Below are 21,029 nucleotides of genomic sequence, written 5' to 3'. Positions count from 1 at the left end.
TTTCGCCCCACCCTTCAAAAAATAAGCAGGAGGAATTTTAATCACCTCCGAAACATTTCGCCCCACCTCCTAAAAAAAAACAGGAATTTTAATCACCTCGACTGTAAGCGGCACTGTGCCACTCTCCTCTCTCCCTCCCCCAACAAAAAAAGGAGGATTTTTTGTCACCTCCTACCGGGAAAACTTTGTGCATACACCTCTGAACCTGCCTGGTATCTCGCCATCTTTTTAAGTAAGAACGACACGCTTACACATTTTACTTAATAACACTTGCATCATTATTAAAAAAAAAACAAGTACCATTTTAATTTAACAAAATTGCTTCTCTGCTGTTTCTATTTTCGACGACAGTAAAACAATATAATTCAACGCAAGAAAACCCACAACCTGGAAAAATAACATTTAACAATTATAAGTCTCTTTTTTTTTCAAATTTTTCTCATTTCTTGTACTAATCGATTTAGAAGTTCCTGTGCAATTTAACAAGCAAGAAACATATGAATAGAATAAAAAATCACGTAAGCAGTTCTTTTTTTCTTTTCCTTTCGCATGACCAAAATATTTTCCCTAAAATCAAGATAAGTCCTTTTTTCCCCTATTCTTTTTAACAGCAATTAAACTATAATGGTTGTATGCATGTGTACAGAATAATTTGTTTGAATAGTCTATATTTTTTCTATAAACGTCAATTTTAATAAACAGAAATGCCCATTGTGGCTTTCCTTTTTTAAATTTTATTTTCCTTATTTATTTTTTCTATTTTTATTTTTAAGTGAAGGGCCTTCTCTCTTCCCCTCTGCACAGATCATCGGCCTGCGTCTACTTACCCCCAGTGAATTGTGAACAGTGTTAAAAAATAACATTTAAAATTCTAAAATTGTTGAATGGCTTCATTGCACTCACTCATCGCGTCAACTTTTATCTTCGTCAGTAACTCACTCTCCAAACATTACACTTTCATTTATCCACGTTATCAACGTATGTCGAATGCATCCACCCTCTAAATGCAATTTCTCAATGGTTTTTCTTCTGCCACCGAATCATAGAACCGACGTACTCCACGTGCCAGTGTGTCATAACCTAAAATATCCGAATTTCTGGATGCTTTTCTTCCTGCATCCCACAAAAAATCATGCTCAGTTTTCCGCGAACAACCTAGCAAAGTCGAATCACCATGACTTAAATTCTTTCTAACTTTCGCCCCAACCCCCTATTACATAGAACACGACGTCAGACAAATCCCCGTTTCCACAACAGATAAAGTTCTCAGAAAATTCCTTCAATCGACGAACATCTCTCTCATAAAACGTGGTATGCTGCTAGAAGTCCTTGTAAAACATGAGAGAAAAGACGGGAAAACGCCACATTGCCACAAATAAAGAAGACCTCTATATGGACAAACATTGACATGTTTAACAATTCCTATCCTAGGCTTACGTTTCCACAACGTAACAAAACGACGCACCGCCATGCTTTCCGATGCCACTTTAACACCGAGTGAACGCAATCCGTGCATCAGGAGGCCACATCTCATGTTCGCAGTCGACACGTGGGGGAAAACAGTTCACAATATGTGAATTCCTCCCTATCTTTTAAAATACTTCAATACAAATCACTATCTAATATCAAACTTTCCTGAAATAATTATCATCTGTGAGGCTCGCCTCCCTTATGAAAGATATTCACACCAGCGTGTTGTACACCCGTCTCTGCTCTCACCCCTACCTGGAGCGACCTTCCAACAGAGATGAAAAAATGTAGGGGAAACAATTCAATCCTAACAACAAAAGGAAAACAAGGATCAGCGAAATAGAAAAAAAAAACATGGATACAAAAAAGAACGACATTGTTTCTGTGTTACTAAAAAACAGTACATTTTCTTTGAGTATAAATGTAAAAAAGAGGAAAACTACGATGAACAATTAAAAAGCATCAAATTTCTGTCAACACAGATGTGCGCTACCCCCACGCTTACCCTACATCTTTCTTTTTTCGACTAACCTCTTTCCCATCGACTAAGCTTCTCCGTGCAACACTTTTCATTGTAGTCGCCAATTTCCTGACACCCATCTCATTTTTTTCATTGTCCGGTCGCTCCTTCCTGGTTTCCACACTGTCTTCTTCAATGAATCACACATGGACAAATCTGCATTTGCAAATTTTTCTATGAGGCAAGAAAATATAAGTCTACACATGTTAAAAAAACTAAAAAAATGGTAGAAAATTATTTAATTAAAATGAAAATATAAATTGGCCGTATGTTGCCGAATTCTTCTGTGCAGAGCAAAAAACACAAGAGAAATCCACTCACCACGTCTCTATTTTGTCATCTTGAATTATCCTTGTTGCTCGATTTCCCTTTTTTCATTGTTTCTAACTACTGCTCGGTTGCTTTGCGTGTTTTCGGTTTTCGTCACATTTTGTGCCCCGTTTTTTTGTTTTTGTCTGTTTTTTTTAATTCAGCCGTTTTAATTTGTTCGGCGTCCCCAATCTCTTTCTCAATCTCTCTCATTATCTCTCTCACACACAAGAGCGCTCTTTTGATTTTCACTTTCTTTTTTTGTGTTCGTGATTTTTCAATTTTTTTTCCTGTGTATCCTTTTTCATCGTGAAATCGCCTAACGATCGATCCTGGTCACGGCACCATTGTAACTCCACATGCGCCCCACGACAGATCGCCGACTCGCAATGTCGTGTACAGTGGAGTTTTGTCTGGACTGTTCCTCTATTCCTGTTATGGCCGGATCGCGCTTTTCCCGTTGGCGACTGTCGATGAGAATACACGCGGTTCACAGAATAGAACTATGAACAAAGAAAGGGAAAGCACAAACGCCAATGTTCACATATAAATTAACTGTTGAAGTTGTGTGTGTCTTCTCGTTTTTCTATTAGTGTAACATTCGTCAATCTCTGTTTCATAGTCAACTCTAAAATTGTCCACGTCTCTATCTCACAGTTACCTCTTCAATAACTGTTCAAATGCTGTCGGTATCAACGCCCACCCGACGTCAAAGGTGTCTAGTTGTCAACTCTTTCAGACTTTCATCCGTTGTCAAGCGCATCCAGATGTCAACTGTCACTGTCCAACTTCAATCCGGCGTCAAGTGCATATAGATCTCAACTGACTGTCTCCTTTGCCTTCGTCTCTCAGGCCGCCTACCATAGCCTGGGTACCAAAAGCTACCCTTCCCTGTTTTATCAATAGGTCTCTATTGTTTGGTATTTCCTATCGATTCTTGATTGTAGGATATTTTCGATGTCTTTGTTTATTCTAAGCTATTTCCTATCTATTGTTGATTGTAGGATATTTCCGTTTCTTAGTTTATTCTAAGCTATTTCCTCTTCCTTTGTCTGTTCCCCCCTGTAAGCACTTAGTAACTCAAGTCCACGCCAGGTCCACATTATAGCATCACAATACCATGCTGAGCTGCTTTAATTTCGCCATACCTGAATGATATTATCATAATGTGTGAGGCCAGAGTACAGCATAAGAAAACATATCTACTGTGTATTCTACTGAATACTGAATTTTAAAAATGAAATTAAAGAATGAAAATGTGATTTCTTCATGTATGAAATAAAATACTTTGAACAAGTCTTCAACAAAAATAACATGAGATTGGGCACAAAAGTGTAAAACCTAAAAAGATATGCCGGCTCCAAAATATGATACGGGATTACACATTTTAGATTGTTTGTTTAGATTGGTTTACGAAATCTTACCAGACATGCATATATTCCACATATTCCCAACGTAGAGCCTCCCTTTACAAGCTACTAAATAAGGGAGAGTGTTTAAATAAACCAAGTGAATTCCAAGCGGCAATCGACAAAATAAAAAAATAATACAACTAATAAATTATCAAGCATAATTACCTAAAGCTAGATAAAGTAGTCGTTAGAATGTTGATCTCCTACAAAATAGAGGGTCCTATCTATTATATGACGCCGGTCACAATTAGCAAACGCATAATAAACGCATCAAAATCTCTGCTCCCGACATAAAAGCAGCATTCATAAATCCATACACTTACAATGCTTAACCGATATTTACACCGATGACGTTTTTTATTCTGCATATCGACTATGTACCTTTATCGACAATATTCCGGTCGATAAAAGCGCAACCCGTGTACAAAGCAAACAGACTAGAGAGATGGACCATTATTCTGCGTAATTACAATTTCAGGTTGGAGTATCTCTCCTGCAAAGAGATCGGTGATATGAACATACATTTAATGTTGGTCCAGGTACAAGAGACACCTCTTGACGACTCTGTAATTGCTTCTTTACATGCCATCTGTAATATTAAAATCATGATGTGCAATACTATTAGAAAAATCAGATTACATTTAAGAAAATTATATGAAAAGTACAAAAAAGACGAATTAAGTATTACTACAAATATTGAAATTACTAATAAAGACCAGTAAATACGGAACATATTTTTATGCGGGATAATGTTTTACTAATGAATGACGAGTAAGTGGGTAGCCATACCAAAACTTTACAAAAACGGATATTGAGAAATTTACATATAGATAAATCAGGAAAAAACAGAATGTCGTGCCTTATGCATAGTTTCGTATACTGAACGATGGGGAAAAAAGGCATAAAATATAGATTTGTTTTATGCAAGTGTTGTGTTTGACGGAAGAACGCCCTGATTAATTTTGAACCTATTGTCGAAAATAGATAAAGTTTGGTCTAGAATTTATATAAATTTCGCGGAGCCATTGTGGTGTGTAATAGTCAGAAGATCTTAAGTGTAAGTGACTATGTACTAATAAGCAATCAATGTATAGGGCTAGTTATTCAATTCCTCTATTAATTGTTGGTCTTGTTAGGAATTACCGGCGGCTTAGTAAATGACAAACGGAATCAATTTCTTCTCGCAAATTTCAAGATGTATTGATGACTTTCCAAATTTTATCATGTCACGAATATTAACTACCACCGGGGATCAAACTCAGAAACTGTACGATTTGTCGACATTTTAAACCAAGAATTTTCAAAAGCATGATACACAGATAAAGAAACAGGAATTCGACAGATTATACAGCTTGAATGCTGCGGTATATATTTACAAGACACATAATTTCTCATGGGCTATAAAACGAATAGCATAAGCGAAAAATCAAAATGCATATGTGCAAAGTTCTTATTTACAGTTGACCAAGTTAGTCAGCAGTTTAACAAATATTAATGCAATTGTTTACGAAACAATGTTTTTCCTTCCAAATATTGGAACAAACAAATGACACGCATATTTTACTGCTATTTCTAACAAATACGCACATGTCTAGACTATTGTTTAATTTTGGAATATTTGTCTCACGGGTTTGCAGCTCTTGTATTATTCGCCATACTTAAGTATATGTGTATTATTATTTATTGCATATACTGTTAACTTAAATTTCAGTCTGCCGCAAAGTTTTATTTAAAACTTAATTTTACTGTAGTCATTACGCCGGAAAATTATATAAAGGACGCGAATATACAATCTTTATGAATTATTTTGATCGAAAATACGTACAGAATCCAGAGACTACCAGAAATGTCCCAATTCTGCAAGCAAATGTAACAGATTGCTATGGTTGAATCGGCCGAAACGTTGTAAAAATAATATCCATTATATCAACGACTAAATTCCGACTAATTAAAATAATACAAATTAAACATTCCTACTTAAAAAAAAAAAAACAAATTAATAATGCACATCCATTGATTTTCGTATTCTCTTAATTAGTTTAGAGAGTAAAATATTTTCAGGCATATTTGGAATATACACATCAAATTTGTAAAATGTTTTCACTGAGTTGGCATACAATATCGTCTTACTTTGTCTCTCTCCCTTTCTCTCTTTCTCTTTCTCTCAATCATTACGCGCCGCGTTCTTATAGATTCTTCCGCAGTTTCCACTCTTTTTTCTCGTCCTCTCCTTTTTGGATCAAATTTTCACCCCAAACAAGGCACATTGCCACTTTGATGTAAGGCGCTACTATCAGGTACATAAGCTACATGAGTACTATGTAGGGAGTTGGGCAGCAAGATGTATGTTAACGTTACACTCGCACTGCTGCGTATCAGTACAGTTGAGGAAGCAGGGACCCGGAAGGGAATTCCAAAGATTATCGGTTCTTGGAAATAAACTACTGAAGTAGAAGGCTCTCTTACATCTAGTGTTATCTACTGTGAAGGGGTGGGATTTAGCTGCTTGTCGGGTTTATTGGGGATATTTATGTCGAGGTAGTACAAACTCCTATCCTTACATCATCAACGCTCTGATCCCCAGCTGGCATCAATTGTGATGGATGGCTCTCGTCTGGGTTAGGCTCCGTGTTTTGACAAGTTTCTGGGTTTGACCTTTACTCCTGATCTGAAATGGAACACGTACATGAAATCTGTGGCCAAGGTCGCTGGAAAGATGGTGGGATCCTTCTACCGCTCCAGAAGATATCTCACTACTGATGCAATTTTCTTTCTATATAAAAGCCAAGTACGTCCAAGGATGGAATACTGTTGCCATATCTGGGAAGGAGCTGCTAAAAACAGCCTATCCTGCCTTGACAGAGTACAAAATAGACTTCGTGGCTTAGTGGGGGATGCCCTTTTCTCTACCCTGCAACCTCTCTCCCACAGAAGAGACGTTGGGAGCCTGTCCTTGCTTTATCGTTATTTCCATGGCAGATGCTCGTCTGAACTCCAATCTCTGGTCCCCCCTCGCCAATCTTTCACGAAAAACATCCGTCTAGCTGAATCCACTGTGAAAAATTTCCCCCACTCTATATATGTCCCTAAATCAAAACGCGGATTCCATGAACAAAGCTTCTTTCTTAGAACTGCACGCCTGTGGGACTCTGTTCCGTCTGCCTGCTTCCCTCCAGACTACAACTTGAATGTCTTCAAGTCCAATGTTAACAAATTCCTAATGAACCGCCCCCTTAAGTAAACACTTCAGCAAATCCCCTCACTAACTTAATGTACTTGCAATAACCCTTATCCCTGAGTGGCTTCCGGGCCTTGATAAGTGGTGATCACTGTGTAAAAAAAAAATTAAAATAAGGTCGTTGGAGAATTCACCGTTAAAATATTGTAGAACAGGCAGAGGGATGCAACATTTCGTCGATGAGATAGAGGCTTAAGCTTAGATGACACTCTTTTTAATCTTGTTTAGGAGCGAGAAACTAGTTGCAGATACACCAGCCCAAATATGACAGCAATAGTCCATATATGGGCAAATGGTTGCCTTATAGAGGCACAGGATACTTTTGGGCGTTAGTAGCTTTCTAGCACGGTGGAGAGAACTTATCTACTTCGCAGCGGTTTATAGAGCATATATACCCATCTCACAGATAATTGTGCCAGGGCGGTCATTTATGAATATTAGGGATAATAGAGGTCCAAGTGTAGACCCTTGAGGCGCTCCCGCATTTATATCATATTGTTTAGATGTACGTCCGTCGAGGACAACCTGGATTTTTCTCTTATCTAAGGAGGATTTTATTATGTTAAGTATTATTCAAGTGATACCGTATGATCTGATTTTCCTGAGAAGACCTCCATGCCATACCCTGCCAAAAGCCTTAGATATATCTAGAGTTACCCTTTACCCTCCCATGCCTTTTCTAGTGAATGGTATATACGTTCACAGATTACAGTAAGAATGTCTGCTGTGGAACGAGCTTGCCTAAATCCATATTGTTGGTCGGTCAGAAGTTTAGCATCTGTAATATGATGAACTAGAGCTTGGTTAATTATGAACTCAAATATTTTGGCAAAAAGGGGGAGGAGGCTAATGGGGCAATACTTTACTGGGTCAGTTCTTTCGCTAGAATTCTTGAATACTGGTACCACAGAAACAGTTTATCAGCGGGTAGGAAAACAAGATTAATTAAACATTGCTTGTAAAGTTTGGAGACAATTGCCGCTGTTCTGTGGAGCACCTTTTTAATAGGACAGCCGGGATGAGATCAGGTTCACATGCTTTTGAGCTGTCCAGATTTTATTATGATAGCATGCACCTGATAAGGGGTGATTTTCAGGTCGTCTTGTGTGGCGGCTGTCCGTAAAGGAAATTCAGAGAGGGGTTGGCTAGGAGAGTCCAGTGTGGAGGCAAACCGACAGGAAAGCATATTAGCCTTCTCGGTTGCTGCGCAAACTACGTAATGATTGTTGGATAGTGGAGGAATCGTTGATTGCCCATTTTTTACTACACTGCTGTAGATTTTCAAGAAGTCACGGGTTTTTAATTTCTGTGCTTTTTTAGTAAATTATCTCTATTTCTTTCTGGCTTCTATATAATTTTGTTTCTTTGAACTGGACTTATGTCGTTTACATCTTCGTAAAGAATGCTGCCTTTGCGCAGTGGCAGCTGCACAATTAGAAGTAAACCATTGAGGAGAATGGGGTTGCTATAAAATTTCCGCGTGGGAGCATGTGCTTCACTTGCCAATTTGAACAATTCAATGGTCTCATTTACGCACTGTTCCAAAGCTATTTAACCATATACGTCTCTGATGAGATCCCTGATACCTTCCCAATCTGCCTTTTATAATATTTTGTTGTTTATAGCAATACCTCTTAAGTTTTTGCTCTATGGGTCACTTCAACCATTATCAATGGATGATATGCGTTCACAAGTCTGCTGTGGGCATTCGTAATACAATCATTGGGAGTAGTGGTAAGAATCAGATCAAGGAGAGATGCATGTTGTTCTTGCTGGTCTGAGAAACGGGTTGGAAACGTAACCATCTGTAATAGGGAATGAGATATAGAGAAACTATGTGTTGTACTACCAGCTGTGTATGTGTAAGTAGAAGTCGAGGAAAAGCGGTAGAGAAAATAAAAATAACTAATGTTATATTGCATGTTAACCCTAAAACACATAAATTCCTGATCGTCCGATTCCAGTTATATTTTTCTAGTCAATGGGAGGGTGTTTCGAATATAGACTCAAAGCCCGTGCATATGTTGGTCACAGTTCTTACGTCAGAATGGGAGCTATCTGACCATCTTACCGCACATTATTTATTGTTGGAACGAATAATACGATTCAGAGTTTTTACTTAATTTTTCTGTGAATAATCGTGTAGGCTCAGAAGAAATGTCATCAGGAAATATTACGTCTAATTGACAATAAGTTTTCTATGCAGAACATACAAAGAAAATGTATTACAAATTACGTCACTTTAAATGAAATAGATAAAGAAAATACCGGTGCATACAAAGAAGAATATGAAATTATTCCGTGGTAATCCCCTTATGAAGTGGAATGATGTGGTCAGAGTCTGAGTAAATTTCATAAATCTATATAAAGGGTAAATCTAAATTTATTATGAAGTATTTTTATCCGTAGTGAAACACCTTTAGTATGAAATGTGTGCGATTATATATATATATATATATATATATATATATATATACATACACCCATACATACATATATATATATATATATATACATATGTATATACATATATATACAACGTGAACGAGCCTGTATGTCTGTGGATATGAGTGTGTACATTTTCCTATGCAATAACTCTGTAAATTTAAACTCTACAGAGTAGAAATTTTAAATACAGGGTACTTAGATTTGAGAAAATCTGTGTAATCCGTTTTCGGCCAGAAATTAGTCTGTCAATGGGGCAAAATTCAACGAGTTGTCCTGTGAGAACTCTACAAAACTCCTCCGCAATTTGTGTCTAAACAATTGAAATTTTAGATATAGGTTGCTTGGAAATGGATCTTACTTAATAACTGCATCTGAGTCCAAAACCATAAATCTTAAAAGGGCATAATAGGGGTCAAATTTAAAAAAAAAATTCACGTCTGCGGTCTCTACCAAATCACTCAGACAATATCTGGTCTAACATTTGAAATTTTTCATATTAAGAGATACGGCAATCTTTTAAATCGGTTTCGGTCGAACATTTTTAGTTACCAATATATAAATGTATGTATGTATGTATGTTTGCATGCCTTCCTAAAGCTTTCGGCATGCGACGGGTTTTTACAAGATCAGTATCGTTTTATATTCGAACTTTCAGACGACAAATATCGAAAATATTGGCTAAAAACATTAATATCTTCACGTTAAACTAGGACCATTCTACTGGGGAGGTCGCGGTTTTCGCTGATATTTTTTAATGTCATCCTCTCCTTTCGCTTGTCTAGCCTTAATTAAAACCTACGGCATTTCGTTTTGGCGGTGGTCGTAATTTAAAACACGTCAGGTCGCCCCTGATCTTTTGCTCCTTCGCAGTACGAGTTCGAGCCTGCCTTCCTACTACCATTTGATTTTTTTTTCTTCTGCTGAACACACCCTTCCAAACACCCCGCAACGCCGGGATGTACCGCTAGCAGCTCCATAAAAGTGAACGTGTCTGTGTGTCTGTGCGTGTACATTTTCTAACACAATCTCTGTCAAAATTTAATATACAGACAAATGAGATTTGGGACAATCCTTGTAATCCGTTTTCAGACAGAAATTTGCCTGTTTAAGGGTTCAACAGTAACGATTTGACCTTTGAGAACTGTACCAAACTCCTCCGACAATTTTGGGTATAAACAATTTAAATTTTAGATATAGTTTTCTTGAACATGAACCTAGTTTGATAATTTGATTTGAGCCCAAAACAATCAATTTTAAGGGGTCATAATAAGGTTCAGATTTTACAAAAATTGACGTTTGCGGTATCTTCCAAATTACTTAAACAATTTATGGTGTAACATTTGAATTTTTACATAAAGGTTATTCAGAGATAGGGCAAGCTTTTTAATCGTTTTGAGTCGACTTAAACCGGGCATTTCCTACAGCAGGGTCGCTTTTTTCCGTAGATATTTTTGAAAGTCATCACTTCCTTTCGATTGCGTAGCCTTAATTAAACTTACGTCAGTTCCGCTACGGGTTTGAGTCTCCCTTCCTACTACCACATTTCTTTTTTTATTTTCATATATTTTTTTTTTTGCTCAACACGTACATCCAAACACCCGGGCCACGCCAGGTTTAAATGCTAATATATATATATATATATATATATATATATATATATATATATATATATATATATATATATATATATATATAGTGAAAGTGTGTGTATGTGTGTCTGTGTACATCCACTACACAATAATACTGTCAATTTTAAGAATACAGAGTCAAAATTTGTTATAGTGGGTGGTGAGATATGGAAAAATCGTTGTAATCCGTTTTCGTCCAGGAATTAGCCTGCTAAGTTCAACAATTTGTCCTTTGAGAACTCTAATAAACTCCTCCGCTAATTTTGTGGTCTTAACAGTTGACATTTTAGATATATATTCCTTGGGCATGGATCTAACTTAATAACTTGATTTGAACCAAAAACAGTAAACCTTACGGGGGCATAATAGGGGGCAAATGAAAAGAAAAATTAGCTGTTTCAGTCTCTACAATTTCTGGTCTAAACATTTGAAATTTTACATAAAGATTATTCAGAGATACGGCAAGCTTTTTAATCAGTTTGGGTCGAAAATGTGAGTTACCAATATATTAATGTATGTATGGGTGTGTATGTATGTTTGCATTTCTGCCTAATATTTCGACGATTTTTATTAGATCAGTATCATTTTGAAGTTCGACCTTTCAGACGACAAATATAGAAACATTGGTTGAAAACATTAAGATATCCACCTTCAACTCAGCACTTTTCTACAGGCGGGTGGCTTTTTTTTCGCTAATACTATCGAAAGTCATCTTCTCCTTTCGATTTTCTAGCTTTAATAAAACCCACGCCACTTTCAGGGTTGGCCATGGTCGTAACAGCAAAGACGTCACGTGTTTCCCCATTCTTTACCTCCGTCGCGGTTCGAGCTTGCCTTCTTATTATTACTTTTTTCTGCTCAACACTCACCTCCAAATACCCGGACAATATGTTAATATATATATATATATATATATATATATATATATATATATATATATATGTATATATATAAATATATATATATATATATATATATATATATATATATATATATATATTTGTGTGTGGGTACTCATGGGTTAAGGAAATATATATTTAAACTGTATTGTTTGTTTGCAAACAAAACAGTGCTATATTAGAAAATTAACCCTTTCAAATCATAAAACTAAAATAACTAATATAAATTATTAATTATATTGCTTTACATATATATTTGTATATATATATTTATAAACATATGCATATATATATATGTATATATATACATATATATATATAAATTGTTTCAATCGCTTTATTGCAGATTAGTTAAATATCAATATTTCAATAATATACGTCCCAAAACATTTACATTGAATCATCAAAGGACGACTCTAAGGTAAGCTTTTTCCCATATTTTTATGTAATTTAACGCGAGATCCTCGAAGTCAAGCCATTTTATTTTTTTATCAACAAATTTATATATCGATTTATTGCTGGTCTCCTTAAATGTTGTTTCTAGGCAAAAATAAAATATCTAACAATATAAAATGTATTTCTTTATATGTTATTGTTAAATAATAATAAACGAAAGAACATCCTATACGCTAAGCTTCAAATGAATGATTAGTGTATCATCATATCAACCATTTTTTTGAAATTTCTTTAAACAACCTTCTGTCCACACAAGAAGTAAATTGTTTTCTCTGAGAAGGGAATTATGGCTCTTCCGACATAAACTATTTTCCTCCACAGAGTTTTTCTTGGAGGAATCTGTTCTTCTCCATCATAAACTCCTCTTTCCATATTGCCCAGAGGTGTTCAATGAGATTAAGGTGAAGAGAACGCAGTGGCCAGGTCCCCAGCGAAGTCCATAGATTCAAGAAAGGCTACAGCAACCTTAGCAGAATTAGCATTGGCATTGTCTTACATAAAATATAATCTCCAAACGTCGTGACAATGGTAGTTAATCTGCCCCTTGCAAGACATGATTATCCACATCGGCCACGCATACCTTGCTGGTAATTTTTACACCATCTGCCACTCGGAATGCTCCAACCAACCTATCCCCAATGATTCCCACGCAAAACATGATGCTTCCCCTTCCGCGTATGCGTTGAACTCTGTAAGGAATCGGAGTTTCTTTGACTCAGAAATCCGGATCACCAATAGTAACACGGGTCCTATCCGTAAAATGACACGTTAGAAATCTAATTTCATGTAATTTTGTGCCCAAGAAAATTTGTTTTTCTCTATGTTGTTTGCTTAATGGAGCCCTAAAAAGAGGTTTGGTGTTTCCTTGCTCTTTCAGTCGACATCGGGTCTTGGATCGATTCCAACTCTTGCAAAATGGAAGCACTGGTTGTCTTGGAGGTTCTGTTGATTTCCGTATGACTTTTACGAATATAACGATCTGAAAGTGAGGTTGTTAACTGACGGGATGGGAGTGCTATATCTTTAACTTTATTTTCATTAATTACTGCATTTCACAGTTGTTTTCTTGCCACCACGGTTGAAGACTCTGACGAATATCAAGGAATATTTAGCTGAAATGTCGTGAAAAAAATCAACTATAAATAATGAGTTTATATTCCGCAAATATTTGACAAATTATTCATTTTAAAACCATTCCAATAATTAAACAAAATATACCATTCTGTACGGACCCGACACAATGGATAACAACAACTCTGATTTATAAGAGCAAAACATCTAACCTTGATCGCTCGTCGGGGCTTGTCGCGCTGTGGTTAGAGACGTCTAATTTCGTCAACATACGATCTGCAATGTTTCTCCGGCTGCATTTATACTTTCTGGATTTTGTGTTTAGGTTGTTCTTGAATAGCTTCCTTAATAAATATTTCATGGGAAATTCCAGTCCAGCAATAATCTTTGCCTTTTGATAACCTTCAACACCTGTTTTTTGCTATTAGTAGTGATTTGCAATACAGCGACAAAAAATATAAATTCATTGATTATAATTAAAATGATATAACTTCGTGAATATCGCAGAAATTGGAATACAATTTTGGGAGATTATTGACCTTAAAACAGTGCTTCGATGATACAATTTCAATTGTTTTGTGGCTTTTACTTAGTAAAACAATTAATCAATTCGGAGGAAGGCATATCTACACCCCTCTTTCGTTCTTTCTAATAATTCATCCTAGTCACTAATATTAACGTAACCTTACAGATCATCTTTTCAAAACAAATATCTGTAATTCCTAAGTGCCATTTCGTTTACTGAAGCGAAGTCTGTCTACCGAATCCAGGTATTTCCGACTATGAACTGCTTACAAATCCAGTATAAGTTTAGTCTGACATTAATACTAACCTCCCAAAAACAACTCACACTAATTATATCGCTACTTAGATAGTAACAATTCGATGCACAGAAAAAATGAGTCATCATTAATATGACAAAATACGAACGCTGTTTCACGATAAATATACCAGGCTGATGATAGTTAATTTATAAAATTTTAACAAAAAAAAATAAAATATAAAATATAGCGTTTAAATTGAAGACATAACAGTTTCAAATTAGAGAAGACCAAACATACATAAGACATTAAATTGACACGCAATAAAATACAGATTAAGGAGTTGATTACAATAATTGGTATACGAATAAATTTAAAGTTGAAATATAAATCAATAAACAAATTTATAATAATACTAGATTACTGTATTATAATCACTTTAAATCATAATCATATTGTAAGAACGCAAATATTTTATTGCCATTCGTTGCCCAGATACTGTTTTTATGTAAAATGATTTATAAAACGAAATCAGGTTCTTCTGAGAGGATAACGTGTACATAGCAAACATCATAAGACAAAGTGGTGTGGAACAAAATGAATTATAACTTGGGGCACCAAGGTTTTCAGTTCGTATTTTAAGCACTGAAAATTCATCGCTTCTCTTCTATTAAAAAACGTATACAGCAAATGAATCGGTTTATATATTAATTTTTTTACAACTGATCTACGGTGTACCAAACATAATCTCGAGCTCTAAATACGCTCAAACTTTAGGAGTATTTAAAAACCCATGAAATAAACGGAGCTGATATCGTTTCAATATATTTAATAAATAGATTGAAGTTATTAATGATAAAGAATGTAAAACATAGTATACATTTAAGTAAAAGACAGCAAAGGTATTCGGTAATGATGAGGTGTAGAGGAGTAATAACTTTTTTTTTGCATTCGTGTGTTTGATCTTTTTTGTCTTACAGCTTCTGGGATAATGGGCATGTCACTGCATAGAGCTGAGTTCAAATTAACTCGTGCTTAAGCTTAACGCAGTGAAATTTGTGTAAACCCCTTATAAAGAACGTAGTCATAGCCCCTGTAACAATGATAGTAATATGTAATTACGAAATACGTAATTGAGTATTGCATACAGAAAATCAATTCAAATCACTACAGCGACAATTAATAAAAAATGCCTCAATGATGATATTATGAGAAATCACAATGTGAAAGCGTAATAAAATTATGAAAAAGAGCGTTAACAATGATTGACTCCAGTGAGCATCTGTGTCTCTGACAAAAAGTGGCAAAATAAAACTATAAAGAATATTTTTTCGAATAAAACTTCGATATATAATTCAGTATTTATAACTTAAAGTCAACAGAGTAAATTTGTAACAGAGTCTAATGATCCTCTTCAGTTCAGATTAGCCTGGCTATATAGCATTTATTTGTTTTCTTAATTCCTAACGAGTATATATATATATATATATATATATATATATATATATATATATATATATGCGTGTGTTGAATATGAAGACTAGTGTCTACCCATCTATATATATATATAAAAGCGAAAATGTATGTATGTATCTATGTATGTGTGTATGTTTGTATGTCTCCCAAAAACTTTCGAGAGAGGGAACCAAAATTCAAAAATTTGATCTCATATGAAAGCGGCATCCTTCCCCCGACATATATCGAAACATTGACCAAAAACGTATATTTTCTCACCCGGAAATCAGCACTTTTCTACAGTGGGGGGGTCAACAAAAACCGTTCTCTTATGACGAAGTCGCTTCTACGCATGCGGCATACGACGCCGTAACCTGATCTAGTTTAAAGATTTAAAAGAAATGCGCTAATTTCATGTACGTCGTGTAAGTTAAGTTGGTTAGAGCGCTGGGTCATTATCTAACTGTTTTGGGTTCGAATCGTGTTTTATATAAGAGTTTCATTAAAAGAGAGTCTTAGAGAGAGAGAAAGAGAGAGATGCTGTTGTAAGAGTTCTAGAGAGGGATGTTGTGAGAGAGATTGTTCGTTCCGTGTTCGTGTTATGACGATTTATATATATTAAAAATATGCTCATTCTTAGGTTAATAGATGTGTTGCTATGTGAAGCTCTTAGAGTGAGGAGATAGTGTTCAGACAGTCTTAGTGTAGATATGAGATGTAGATTCACATTGTGGATATGAGATGTGTATGTCACGACATTTTATAACACAGACATATAATAACAATTCACTTTTCCTTTTTGTAAGAATCACAAACACAAAGACGAGTTTTATCAAAACACATGATGGGTTTATTTCTTCACGACCGGCCGTGGTTTTCTCATCAAGAATTCAAAGCTTCACATATTAAGTTTCAAAATGTGATCGTCTCGCTTCTAGACGATTGAAACCCATGTCTGGACCCAGACTATCGCCTGACTCTGACTCCCTTTGAGTTTCTCACTGACTCTACCTAACTCTCTCTCTCTCTCTCTCTCTCTCTCTTTCAATTTCCTATATTGAGAAATCCATGCATGTCCGGCCTCGTGACAAAACTCACGTTCCCCAACATGCGCGACTTGCACGTTTCCGACATTCTGATTTCCCAATAACCTATTTTCTCTTGTGTTCTATCCACAAAGGAATTCAACCTTCATATCTAATTCATTTAACCCATATTTTATTATCCACATTCTTTCTAACAATTGAATAGTTTAATTTATTATTTATTTCATCAGAATTAACAATTTACTGGACATTCCATTTAAACTTATTGTTCTTTAAAATTTATATCCAAGGCTCGATTTCTGCTTTCTCTCATTTTATTTTCATTTTAAGTAATCTCTCTATTTTTATGATTACATGAAAAGGGGACATCCCTTATAATGTTACAGTATAGTGAGATGTCTTTTTTCGATTTTTTTTTAAATTTTAATATTGAAGCGGAGTTATTTAAGCCATTTTTGACGTAACGTTCGTTTTTCTGTTTTTTTTTTTTTACTTTGCTTATTCTTAGGTTTTTATTAACATCCCAACCCCGACCGACAAGACACACCCAAAAACACCAGGGCAACGACGGGTACCCACCGATTTTTTAAACTTTTAATATTGAAACAGATTTATTTTAGCCATTTTCACGTGTTTTTTTGTTTTCATTTTTCAGATTTTTAAAGAAGGTTTAACGTTCGTTTTTCTGTTTTCTTTTTCGTTTTTGTTTTTTTTTTCAGATTTTTACATGTACCATCGTTCGTTTGCCTTACGTTAGCTTTTTTGTGTCATTTTTTTCGATTTTTAAATTTTTATTTAATATTTTTAAATGTTTACTTCGGTTTATTCTTATGTTTTGATTACCCACTCCGCCCGCACGGGTACCCCCGCTTTATTTTAGTAGTTTTAACGTTTTTTTTTTTTTTTTACTTCGCTTATTCTTATGTTTTGATTAACCCCCCACCCCCGCCCAAGCACACCCACCTCCATACCCTCCACCAACACTGGGTACCCCCCGCCAGTATGCAAATATGTTTAAAATTGAAAATTGATATTCCGTACGTAATATTCAATTACGTATTTTGTAATTACATACTTTCAGAGATATTTTTGTACTGATGGTGTGATTTTCCAGCAGGGTAGTAACTGAAACATATTTGCATATATGTAGCCACTAGTTTTAATATTTTACATATTCATATCGCACTGTTTAAACATTCAGCACTGTTTGGAAGACACATAGTGTGTTTTTTTTTGTTTTTGTTTAAAAACTAAACAACACTTGCAATAATATATATATATATATATATATATATATATATATATATATATATATATATATATATATAAATATAAGACACAGTCTCTTAGTAGGTTGACCTCGTGGTTTAGCCGAGAAAGAAATTTTACAATCATGTATTATTTTTCACCTTTTCAACTGCATTATTATTCTCATGAATAAAATGTAGTTATATGTTATCGGTTTGCCTGGCTTTTATTTTAGTACGTCTACAGATAAATACTCAGATTGGATTTATGTATCTTTTCTTAAAAAATAAAGGATTTTAGTAATACTATAAACATCAATACACAAAATAAAAATCATAGTTGTATTTATATATATATATATATATATATATATATATATATATATATATATATATATATATATATATGACTATCATTTTGGCCCGGCGTTGCACGGATGTTTGGAGGTGTATGCTGAGCAAAAAAAAAAACAAAAAAACGGTAATTTTTTTTTAAATCCCTTATGACCCCTTAAAATTTATAGTTTCGGGCTCAAATCACTTTATTAAGTTAGATCCAGGTTCAAGGAACCTATATCTAAAATTTCAAGTGTCTAGACCCAAAATTGTCAGAGGAGTTCGGTAGAGTTCTTAAAGGTCAAATCATTGAAATTTGACCCCTTAACAGCCAAATTTCTGGCTGACACCCGTCACATCGATTTTTCTAAATCTCAGTACCCGGTATTTCAAATTTCGAGTCTATAGACTAAAAATTGACAGAGTTATTGCGTAGGGAAATGTACACAGACAGACAGACAGACAGACACGTACACTTTTATAGATATATAGATTGCAGCAACTCGTGCTCGATATTACCTAATATATCTCTGGCTCAAATGACGCAAACATGAGCGCAACTAGCAACACGTACCAGACGGTCACCTCTATGAATTTCCTATTGTCCAGCACATCCACTGATGACCGGGTCCAAGCTGTGGTGCCCTGAATACCTAACAGGCCAGACCCTAGAAGTACCAGATCCTTTATTGCAATTAACACATGTCTGCATCAGTCCTCATTTAATGTCCGTTTGCCGTTTCTGGTTACAGCCAGCCTTTTTGTTATCGAGATACACACATATATATATGAGGTTGATGCCAAAAATGATTTTTATCGAATATACATCAGTCAAAAAACAATATTATTTTTGCACCAACATACTCTCTCTCTTTCTTTTTATACATATATATATATATATATACATATATATATATATACATATATATATATATTTGAACAAAAATAACTTGTAAATATTAGTAAAGACGAAAAATAGTAATAATGCGTCCCAAATGTTAGCGATTTGGAACAAAGATAAGGTAAGTTCTTTAAAAATGAGCTCAGGGAGCAGAAACACAATATCTCAGAATCGCTAATATAAAAAAAAAATCAACAATCTTACATTTTAAGGCGGCAAAAACGTGCATGAAACTGTTTAGATCCAATTGGCTTGCAGTAAAACACCAGGCTACTTTTCGATCCCTTACGAGTTTGATCTTTAAAAAACATTAGCGACGCTGATGACACGTGATAATTAGAAACATGTTGCTCCTGGATAACTTTTCTGCACGTAAACAATATTAAATTGCTATTTTAATAAAAGAAAAAGTAATACAATATCTAATTAAAAAATAATTACAAGTAATATGTACCCGGTGTGCGTCTGGGGGTATTAGAATGTAAACAAATTCCAGGTAGATTCTCTCAAAAGGTGTTCAGATAGCGAAAAGTAAATGATAAAAAATTTTTAATAAAAAATCAAAAAAATCAACAGACGCATATATATATATATATATATATATATATATATATATATATATATATATATGCGTGTAAAAGAGATTTAGAAGGATGTCACAAAGACAGGAAAGAATTATAGTCGCTGTTGGTAAGAGGAGAACCAGTGGCGATTTACAAATCAATAAGTACATATATATATATATATATATATATATATATATATATATATATATTTATTCAGTTGTATGGTAAAATGTCTAACTTGTAAGTCTATGTGACGTATTCCATTATTAATTTCGGAAAAAATTTCCCTTTTATAATGGTGTGCGTAACAGGTCGAAATTAAAAAGGGAAAATTGTTCCGAAATTAATAATGGAATACGTCGCATAGACTTACAAGTAAGACATTTTACCATACAACTGAATATATATATACATATATATATATATATATATATATATATATATATATATATATATATATATATATATACTTATTGATTTGTAAATCGCCACTTGTTCTCGTCGCCTCTTACCAACAGCGACTATAATTCATTCCTCGCATTGTGACAAATTTCTAAATCTCTTTTACACACTTATCCCACACAATGTTTCAAGCAAACTACATATCAATCCTCTCTCTCTCTCTCTCTCTCTATATATATATATATATATATATATATATGTATATATATATATATATATATATATATATATATATATATAGAGAGAGAGAGAGAGAGAGAGAGAGAGAGAGATAGATACTTGCAGGACCCGATAACGGCGCTAACCAATGATTGCATTTCCCCGCGTAAAATATTAAAGTATCCCTACTGTTAATGTAGCTTAACCACCAACCTTCTGTTAAGAATAGTTTTAGGAATGGACACTCAACCTCCATATTGAAGTACGGCTTCTGGAATAAGAGCCCCATTTCTAAGAGGGTGTGTGGTTTTCAAAACATGTGCCTGAATTGTAACTTTGATCATCGCTGTCAGGATTCTCTCGCGGAAACTCTATGAACGAACAACAACAAAAAAATGGTGGTTGCAGAGTCGATGCCCCGATGCGTACTGTTATGGTGTGCAGAACATAGTTCAGCGTATCGTAATTATCTTCGCAATACTGGAGTTTAGGTTGCAAAAATCCTCGAACTTCTATCACTTAAAAAAAGTTAAATTTGTGTAATCACATGTACGCTACCGTGTAAAAATGTAACAGTTATTGAAAAAAAAAGTATTATAAACAGAATTGCTTCTTTAAATAACAAACAATTACTATTTTATTAAA

Source organism: Euprymna scolopes, chromosome 20, assembly GCF_053919585.1.
Source record: "Euprymna scolopes isolate OS-2025 chromosome 20, ASM5391958v1, whole genome shotgun sequence".
Lineage (NCBI taxonomy): Eukaryota > Metazoa > Mollusca > Cephalopoda > Sepiida > Sepiolidae > Euprymna > Euprymna scolopes.
This window is presented reverse-complemented; position numbering follows the sequence as displayed.